Source organism: Anser brachyrhynchus (assembly GCF_964034855.1).
Source record: "Anser brachyrhynchus genome assembly, chromosome: 3".
In the NCBI taxonomy this organism is placed as follows: domain Eukaryota; kingdom Metazoa; phylum Chordata; class Aves; order Anseriformes; family Anatidae; genus Anser; species Anser brachyrhynchus.
This window is the reverse complement of record NC_137696.1, coordinates 98,512,200-98,522,153: the sequence shown is the minus strand read 5'-3', so window position 1 is coordinate 98,522,153 and position 9,954 is coordinate 98,512,200.

Genomic DNA, 9,954 nt, shown 5'->3' with positions numbered 1-9,954 from the left:
CTTTTATATGAGCTAATCCTTTCAGAAATGGCACTGAAAGTCAAGAAATGAAACCAAATTACTATTTCTTGGTCTAGATTTTCACAAAGAAATAACCCTACTTTATAATCCAAGTGCAAATAATACAAGGGGTAGCTGCAAGAACCAATAATTGCTTCTAATAGGAAGATGAGATGGTATTCTAAATGACACATTTTACACAAGAGCTCAGCAATCTGCATTTGATACACCATGAAGCAAACACTTCGAGCAAATTGTGTTGTTTTCTAGTGCTTCTTTAGCCTCTTTTTTTTTTTTTTTTAATTTCTTTACCCTCATTTCAGGAAGATTCATATGTACATGTGGTGTTTAATAACATAGATTCTTTAGTTTTTCATGAGGCTGTATTGTTCTTCACAAATACTCAAAGGACTACTGATGAAAAAAAAAAAAAAAAAACAAAAAGCTGTGAATCCTGAAAGTTTAATAACTTTTACTATGAATTCTGGTTCAATTCAAGTTTAGTGAAAGCATAAAATATCCCCTCTCACTATGAAGTAGTGGGTACTTTGTAAGTAAGCCTATGTTCCAACCAAGCAGCTGAAACAATACCTTGTGACTGTAAACTCTACAGGCTCTCATCTATACTGATATGAAAAAGAAGGTTCTGCATGTATAGCCCAGAACAACTTTCAGAAATAGGAATGGGCAGAATTAGGAATTACCTCAAATATTGGATGAGTAGCAAACTAATAAGAAATCCTAAAGGTAATTTTCTGGTTACCAAACACGGAAACTAGAAAAATACGGAATACAGAGTCAAAGAAAGCACTTTAGCTGATGAATTATTTGTTGTCATTATTTGTGAAATATCTGAATATTAAATATATTTAGATAAATGAGGATTACTACGGTAACAGAAAAAGATGGGGGGGGGAAGCAAATGATGTACCAAATGAACTTTTATTTTCTTATTCTAATCTCAAAATTCACTGTTGACTTGAAGTCAACAATTCTGCTCTATTCCTATAATGAATTTCTATCTTGCATAAAAAGATCTCGAATCACATGTGTATAATAAATATGTCCAAGTTTAGGTGCATAACTGAAGTCCAGGAGGCAAAACACAAATATAATGAGGCTCCAGGGGTTCAATATTGTTAATGAAGGATAAAATACCTGGACTTGTTTATGTTTCTTTTATGTTGGAACAGTAGATTAAGAAGTAGTGCAGATTTATTACGTATTTCTATTCAGATGTATTTTCTTCTACAGGTCATGTCAAATTTTCAGCCACCTGAAACCCACATTTTTTATTTGTGTATATTTAGTGGACTACACCTTTAAGAACATAACAGTTACAGATATTTAAAATTCTTCTAAGTTGTCATCCCTTATGAAGCAATCTCATGTTCTCATTCCCCATCTTGAGTTTGGGTTTTTTACCCAAGCATGAAGATTTCTATTCATAATCAACTGATATTTGACAGACACCATGGGCCATATTCTAAAATCTTTTCCCAGACAAAGAAAATTCAATTTCCATGATGACTTGAAAGGTAGGTCATAGTGAATTTTGTATATTGTTCAGAGATTAAATTCTGTCTTGTTTCCAATTAAGAATGGCTACAAGCCAGCAAAACTGCAGAGAGAAATACTAGAAGGTTTGGCAAGAATTGTATCTGTCTCTGATTAAATTTAGGTATTCCTTGACTTGTCAAGTTTCACACATTGAAGCTGAGATACACTTGGCTCCTATTCCCTGAAGTTAAGACTACGTACATTTACATTTTGTGACATCTCTGCTGCTTCTTTATCCCGTGATCCCATAAGGATCACCATTATCACAGTATAGTAGTATGTCTAGCTTATATGCTTAAGGAGCAAAAAAGAGGCCAGAAGAGAGCTACAGAATAACAAAATGTCTCTGCTGGGGAAACAATACCTTGTGGGGCCAAGACTATAAAATACATAAAAAGTAGTCATGGTTTCCCAAAAATAATAAAGATAAAAACAGTAAAATTTTCCTATTTTTCTTCCCATGGAAGATTCTCATTCCAGACTAGCTTTCCACCAGTTTGTTGAGCTCTTCTGTAGGGTATCTTTTGACAAAGCTATCCAATCATAGGAAGCTATTTTTGTCTGCACAACCGTATTAGTGAAGACCGGCAGTGGAACACAACATGATTTATATCTCTGGCTACAGTGATATCCAAGTCTTCTAGATTGGTAGCTACTGTGGATATCTACATACCAGCTACCTGAAATCCTGATTTTAAAAACTAAAGCTTCCAGCTTTTTTCCTCCTGTGTCCATCACCAGCACAGGTTTTGGAATATTACTTAGCCCACTGTCTTCCACTGGAAACAAAGAAAAGTGGTAAACTGAAAACTGGAGAGAATCAAAAAGCAACTTTCTGCTGCTCCCCTGAGCTTTTCTTCATGGTGGATTAGACACCGATAGGTGTCAATTCTAGACATTTTTGCATCATAAACATGGCTAAATCCTAACCCCTAATTGAAAACTGTAAATTATTTCTATCCTATCATCAAACTCATAAGCAATAATTACCTTAAGGAATTAATATTTAAAACTCTTTCTTGAATTAGTTAAATTTAGATTTTCAAGAAGCTTTTGAAAATATTCTTTGACAAAGCTCTTTTAAAAGAATTGAACATTAAGTCTCTCAGGTATAAGTGTTTAAGCATGTGACATTATTATATATATAACATATACGTCATGTATATATGTGATATTTTATATATAGTATAAAAATTTTCCTAAGTGAACTTGTGAAGAGGTAAATAGTGCGACAAAAAAAAATCTCCAAATAGTACAAAATTAATTACAATAGTCAGCACAGGAGCTGACAAGAAAAAGTAGCAGAATAGTCTTATGGTACAGCATACACGTTTGATAGAATGGTAAATAAAATTCATCCTTCATGAATGCAAATCCATACATACCGTGAATGGAAATAAACTATAATTTGTGGAACATAAGATTAAATATTAAATGACCATCAGGAAGGCAGTACTGGAAGTAAAATTTATAGTAAGTTCTCTGAACTTACTATAAGTAAGTTAGTAATTTATAGTAAGTTATAGTTAGTAATTTATAGTAAGTTCTCTCTTTCCCAGTACAAAAAAGACAGGGATCTCCTGGAAAGAGTCCAGCAGAGGGCCACAAAGATGGTACAGGGCCTGGAGCATCTTCCCTATGAGGAAAAGACTGAGAGACCTGGGTCTGTTCAGCCTTGAGAAGAGAAGACTGAGAGGGGATCTTACCAATGTTTACAAATATCTTAAGTGTGGGAGACAGAGGGATTTGGCCAACCTCTTTTCAGTGGTTTGTGGGGACAGGACAAGGGGCAATGGCCACAAAATTGGGCACAGGAAGTTCTGCACCAACATGCAAAAGAACTTCTTCACAGTGAGGGTGACGGAGCACTGGAACAGGCTGCCCAGGGAGGCTGTGAAGTCTCCTTCCCTGGAGATATTCAAGGCCTGTCTGGACGCCTACCTGGGCAACCTGCTCTAGGGAACCTGCTCTGGCAGGGTGGTTGGACCTGATGATCTTCTGAGGTCCTTTCCAACCCCTACAATTCTGTAATTCTGTGAAAACATTTTTTTCAATGTTCAGGAGATCACAACAGAAAATAGAACAGGATTATGAAAACAGTAAAGAATCAAATGGAAATAAGACACTCTGATTCTACCCAAAAAGAACACAGTAAAATGGGTTAAAAATATATATATATCATGTGGATTTGGAATGTTTTCATTTGAGGATTAAATAAACTAATAATCTTCAGTATGGAAAAGAGATAAATATGGAGAAATTGGAGAGAAATATGCAGGATATGTGATACACATTGAAAGGGTGAGTAGGGAATAACTATTCACTCTTTCCCACAACATAAAAACAGTGCAGAAAAAAATGAAATTACCAGGCAACAGCTTTAAAACAAATAGAAGGAAGTATTTTTCTTGTGACACATAATCACATTGTAGCACTCATTGCCATAGGATGTTGTGGATGCCAAGAGTATAAATGGGCCCAAAAAGCAATTAGACAAAATTTATGTAAGAATTCGTGGAAGATCTCTGTTCTGAAAGTCCCTGAGTCTCAGATTACTGAAAGCTATAAAAGTATTACCAGGGAAAAAATCATTCTGTGTTCACCTTGTTTTGTCATCTTTCCCAAAGTTTGTGCCTGATGCCTCTTGTCCTGACACTGGGCACCACTGAAAAGCGCCTGGCTTCAGCCTCTTTGAACCCTCCCTTCAGATACTTATGGACACTGATAAGATCCATCTTCTTCTCCATCACCTTCCTCTTCTCCAGGCTGAACAGCTCCAACTCCCTCAACCTCTCTTCATAGGAGGGGTGCTCCAGTCCCTTCAGCAACTAGGTGGCCCTACGTTAGACTCATTCCAGTTTGTCTAGGTCTCTCTTGTACTGCAGGTCCCTGAACACCCCACAGACAGCTTCACCAATGTTGAGTAGAGGGGAAGGATCACCTATCTTCACCTGCTGGACATACTTTGTGGAGACACTTTTTACTCAGGCCTGTAGTGATAGGTCAAGAGGTAATGGCTTTAAACTGAAAGAAGGTGGGTTTAGACTAGATATTAGGAAGAAATTTTTTCCTATGGGGCTGGTGAGGCACTGGCACAGGTTGCTCAGAGAAGCCGTGAATGCCCCATCCCTGGAAGTGTTCAAGGCCAGACTGGATGGGGCTTTGAGCAACCTGGTCTAGTGGGAGGTGTTCCTGCCCATGGCAGGAGGGTTGGAACAAGATGATCTTTAAGGTCCCTTCCAACCCAAAACCATTCTGTGATTCTATGATTATCAAAGCTTGAATAGATGTTTGTTCTGATCCAGCAAAGTTGCTCTTATGTTTTGACAGCAGGATTCAACCAGATTCTTGTTGGAAATATGATCTTTACAGCTATTCTGGAGTAAGCATATTTTAAAATAAAAGTCATGTTTGGACTTTGTATCAGTGGTTAGATAGTGGTTGCAAGATCATGATGATATTGCTGGTTTGATGCTGTCCCAGGTTTGGTAACAAGTGGAAGCTCTTGACAGCTGTTTTATTCTTATATGATGGGGTTAATGGGGTAAGTCCCAGAGATGAGATGTTGTATCATAAAAATACATTCACAATTAAAACTCCAAATGAAAACAACCTTTTTTCAATATACTGAAGCCTTCTTTGTTAGCAAGGTAGATTGATTGGGTACAGCATAATGTTTGCAACTCTGTGCAAGGTCTTACAATGTGTTTCTGTAAATTCTTAGTAATGTAATTGCAGAGTAATTTTCTGAAAATAAATGATACTGTCCAGGCTTATTCACTGCACATGCCATTTTTTAGGATTGTGGTTCTGGACAAATTTTAAGTAGTCTGGGAAATGAAAAATTCAGAGCTCGTTCCTCCTTTCAGAGTCCATAGAAGATCTTCAGTCTGGAGAACAGCATGTGACAAGACAGGTGTTACTGTAGAGAGAATTGATGGAGCCAGTGTAAATTGACTTTGCTACTTCCAGAGATGAGGCTGAGCTGGAGTTTGGCCCATTCATTTATTATGTGTTTTCCTAATGGGTAAGGAGGCACTGTACTGTTAATAGTCAAGGGGAGTTGGTGGGGTAAGCAGGCAAAGGACAAAACAGAAGCAGAGATCATTTCACATCTTTATTACTAATGCTTTACTTTATGTAATACACCTCAAAGGTAGTGGAGGATTAAGAAATTGTTGAAAACTAATTATTAGTTCAGAAAAGACAATATTATTGACATTTCATGCTGATCATTTTTTTTAATCTGTGCAGCACTTTTTCATTTCTCTGCTTGTTTTGCATATATTTCCTCATTGACTGCTATGAGGAATTTGAATGCCATAATAATTATTTTGTGGAATATTCCTGTTTTTCATCAGTGCTATTAAACAATGTCGCTTGGAAGCCAGGCAGATTACTGGACATGTGGACTATGAGGCATATCATGCTCTGCACAAACAATCACTAGTGTTTCAGATAGTACGGATTATAAACCAGATACTGAGAAGCAATTGGTTTTAAATGCCTGCCAAGGAAAGTGGTCGAACAAGTCTGAATGGTTACAACACTGACAAAACCATAACCATGAAGTTCGACGAGAACAGAACAAATAATCCTGTTTTCTAATAATTTAGTATGTTTTAGGTGCTAGAAATATTGGGAATAGACAGTGTATTGATAGCTGCAAAATTCTAGCTGGTGTGAGACATGACTACACGGTTTCTGCCAGTTTGCTTTAGTCAGATTAACTCAAAACATCATTGTAATTCCGGCACCAGATAGTTGTACCTCTGCCAACAATGCCAAGTCTTTACTTACTGCTGAAATAAGCCTGTCAAATCTGAGGTCCCGATGAATAGACTACAGTGGGAGGATGGCAGGAATTGCTTGCGCAGGCATGGCACGGGGGACACATTTCACAGTGATCAGCATCTGAAAGACATCAGCGAGCAGCTAATTGTCTGTAAATTACTGTGTTTACCAGTTCAGCAGGGCAAATTCTAGCCTAATGATATTTAAATTTAATGCCCCTGCTACACAATCAGACAGAACGTAAATTAATTCTTTTTAAATTACAGCTTTCTCACTACAAAAGCAAACAAATAAATGAGAAATAACGACGTTTTAATTCACTCTTTCAAAGTGAAGTTCATCATCTGTAGTGTTTACGCTTTGATAGATTGCTCAGGTGTAGATTCAATCATGTGCCACCTGACAATGCTGCAACCAAACTGAAGAGCACTCTGATTTAGCTGGAACCTTGAGAGGTTTTCTCACTTTTTTTTTTTTTCACTCCAGATGTCCATTTCTGCCCTTAAATGAGATAACTGTTAACTTAGCCCAAAGTGGCAAAATCAGCATGCCCCCAAACGTTTTCATCATATTTGTCTAATTCATTTCTTTTTCTGGTTTTGGTTTTAGTTGCGATTTAGACATGAAGTGCATCTGCAAAAGGAAGGGATAAGTTCTCTTCTTCAAATTTTTGGAATGTTGATAAAGCTATGAAATTGGAAATGATTTGTTTGCATCCTATTTGTTTTTCTCTGTCTAAGGGTATGAACACATCACTTTTTATCATGTTCCTGCCTTGAATCTTCCCTTTTGCTCCGAAATGAACTGGTTTGTCAGTCTATTTCAATTCTACTGTGTCTTATACACCTTCAGAGGCACACAAATAAACGGTTTAATCCTTCAAATATCATGAAAGCTTTTCTATTTGTTCTTGTGTTATGCTTTATTGCCTTCACCATGTGATATTTCCTCATTCAAACTCTTTGGAACCGTGTTTCTTTCACAATTCAGAGGCAAAAGGGTAATGCAACCACCTTTCCTCTCATTTTTTCCTGTTAGGTTATCAACACTGAGGTGTTTGCAATCACAATCTATTGGCAACGTGTCTTGTAAGAATTTTTGAGACTTGAAATACGTCACTGCCGAGGCAGGACTGCACTATACATTTTGATGAATTGGTAATCAATTAACTATAATAAATGTAATCATAAATTCTGATTAGCTGGTAAATAGAGTGAGACATAGCTGCAAATTGATGCATTTGAGATTTTGATACATCCACCTAGAGCAGTTCCTTTCAAAATGAGCTCTTTGTCTAGGCACAACTAGATCAGCCAAACCACACAAGTTCAGTGACATAGGACTGGTCCAATGAAAGTATATACTTCTGTATACTTCAGTATGCACTTCTGCTGATGCCTTTAACCTACATCCCTTGTGTTATATCACAGCTCTGTTCCAAAGAGTCATGCAGTATTCTCAAATTTGATGCCCTGAGTGCAGATTTATGAGTCTGGATGATTTATTTATCTCTTTATTTATTTTACTGACATGGAAATTGAGTGGAGTGGACCAGCACAGGTGGTGATGAAGTTAGCAGGTCCCAGAAATATCATCTGCAAGACTCCTTCCAGCACACTACTTGTGTTGTCACTCCTGCCCAGGTGGGGAGATAGATACAAGTTGTGGCTATATCTGGCAGAGTCAGCTTCCAGTACAGCTGCTTCCAGGGGCAGCCGCCAAGCTCTGAAGCAAAAAGCAGATAGAAAAGCACTGCATATGACAATCTTGTGGAAAGTAGAGGAAAGGCTAGACACAAGACAACCCAAAATATCACATAAAATACACAAGAGAAGTGGTCATAAACACATAATGTATGATCTTTCTAATGCAGGCAGTGACCATTCATGACCTGACCTTGCAAGTACATGTTGAATTGTTCTTTATCTGTTCTACCAGATTATCTGGTTCTGCACAGATATGACATAGTTGCTTATCATTAGACTTCTTAGCTAGGTCTAAAATCAAATAAACCCTATGTCCTCAAGCCTGCAAGTGTTATAAATTAATTTTAAAATTCCACCAGATAAAAAAATGAACACTTTGTCTTAATTGTTCATTTTGTTGGGACTACTTATCTAAAAGTATGAAAAGAGAGTTTGTGCTTTGCATCTCTTTTACTACAACAGTTTGAGGGTTTTTTCACTGGCTAATAAACTGTGTATATGTACAGACACACGTTTCCATATATATATGTAATAGCTTCCTGAAGCTACGGGAATTTCAGCATCCTAAAACTGTGACATGTTCATGATACTAATAAACCAATAGGAAGCAGGCCTGCAGTGGATGTTAGGAGGTCATTTTCAGCCTTTCTCTCTGCTGCAGTGCAAGATCAGCTTTGTGACTGTTGATGAAATTTGTCTATTCTGTCATTAAGAGCTTTCAGTAATGGATATGCCTTAGTCAGTGTTTCATTTACCTAATGAGAAGTAGATTTACTATATTTTTTTTAGATTGCTTTGTATTTTTACATTTTTATTTACTAGACTCTTTCCATTAATTGTAAATGTTATCCCAAAATCCCTTCCTGCCTAGTGAGGCTAAGTTGTTTGTAAGAAATAGGCAATACTACAACTGAGAAAAGTGGTTGTTAGTAAGTTCAACATATTAAAATTGCTTGGCTATACATGTGAAGTGAAAGAAAGGTTAATTTTCTTTATCTTCACGATTTCTCCAACAGTACAGAGTTGTAGCAGAAATACGAAGATTGGTATCATTGAAGGATATACAGAAATGTTTGTGTCCAAAAGCATCACAAGCAGGAGCTAAACAGCCTGTATTGATAACTTAGGACAAAACCAACAGCAATCCAACTGGCAAACACTGAAGAATGTGTTTTTGTAAAGACCAGAGGGTCTGTGGTCTGATAAAATGAGAATGGCAGTAAAGATGCATGATATCATATGCATCATTCTTTTTCCTCTTATCCTAAAAGGAAAACAGATTGTAATGATGAAGATACCTCAAATGGGAAAATAATACAATGGGCAGCACATTACCTAAGATTCATGGAGAGTGAAATTAAATTCTGAAATAGAAGAACCACCTTAAAAGATTTTTTTGGTTTCTAAAGGATATTGAAGACCAGCCCAAAAACCCATTTTTCATCACCAGTAAAGAGGAAGCCAAGAGACATAGCGAGGACTCAACATCCAATATTATTCGTTACTCACATAACACATACAGATCATTCTTTCCAGACCAGGTGGCATACACATCTCTGTGCTTGTGAGTATGTGGGTATGAGTGAAAGCTTAGGGATGACTGGAAGCAATTTTGTTTAAAATGAGTTTCTGTAAGTCCTCACACTGAATTTTGTTATATCACTTTCTCACAAAGTTGAGGAGAAAAGGGAAGGTCATATTGAATTGGTTGTAAATTGTCCCCAGTGAGAGACCAGTTAAAATAAAACATAATCACTTGAGCAAACGACATTGTTTAAGAAGTCTGTTCCTTCTGTGAGCGCCTTGACCATGATGCAACAGAGTCATAGTCCTGACTACAGTCTTTCTTGATAGGTAGCTCCAACTCAGTTCTGCATAATAAGACCCATTCAAC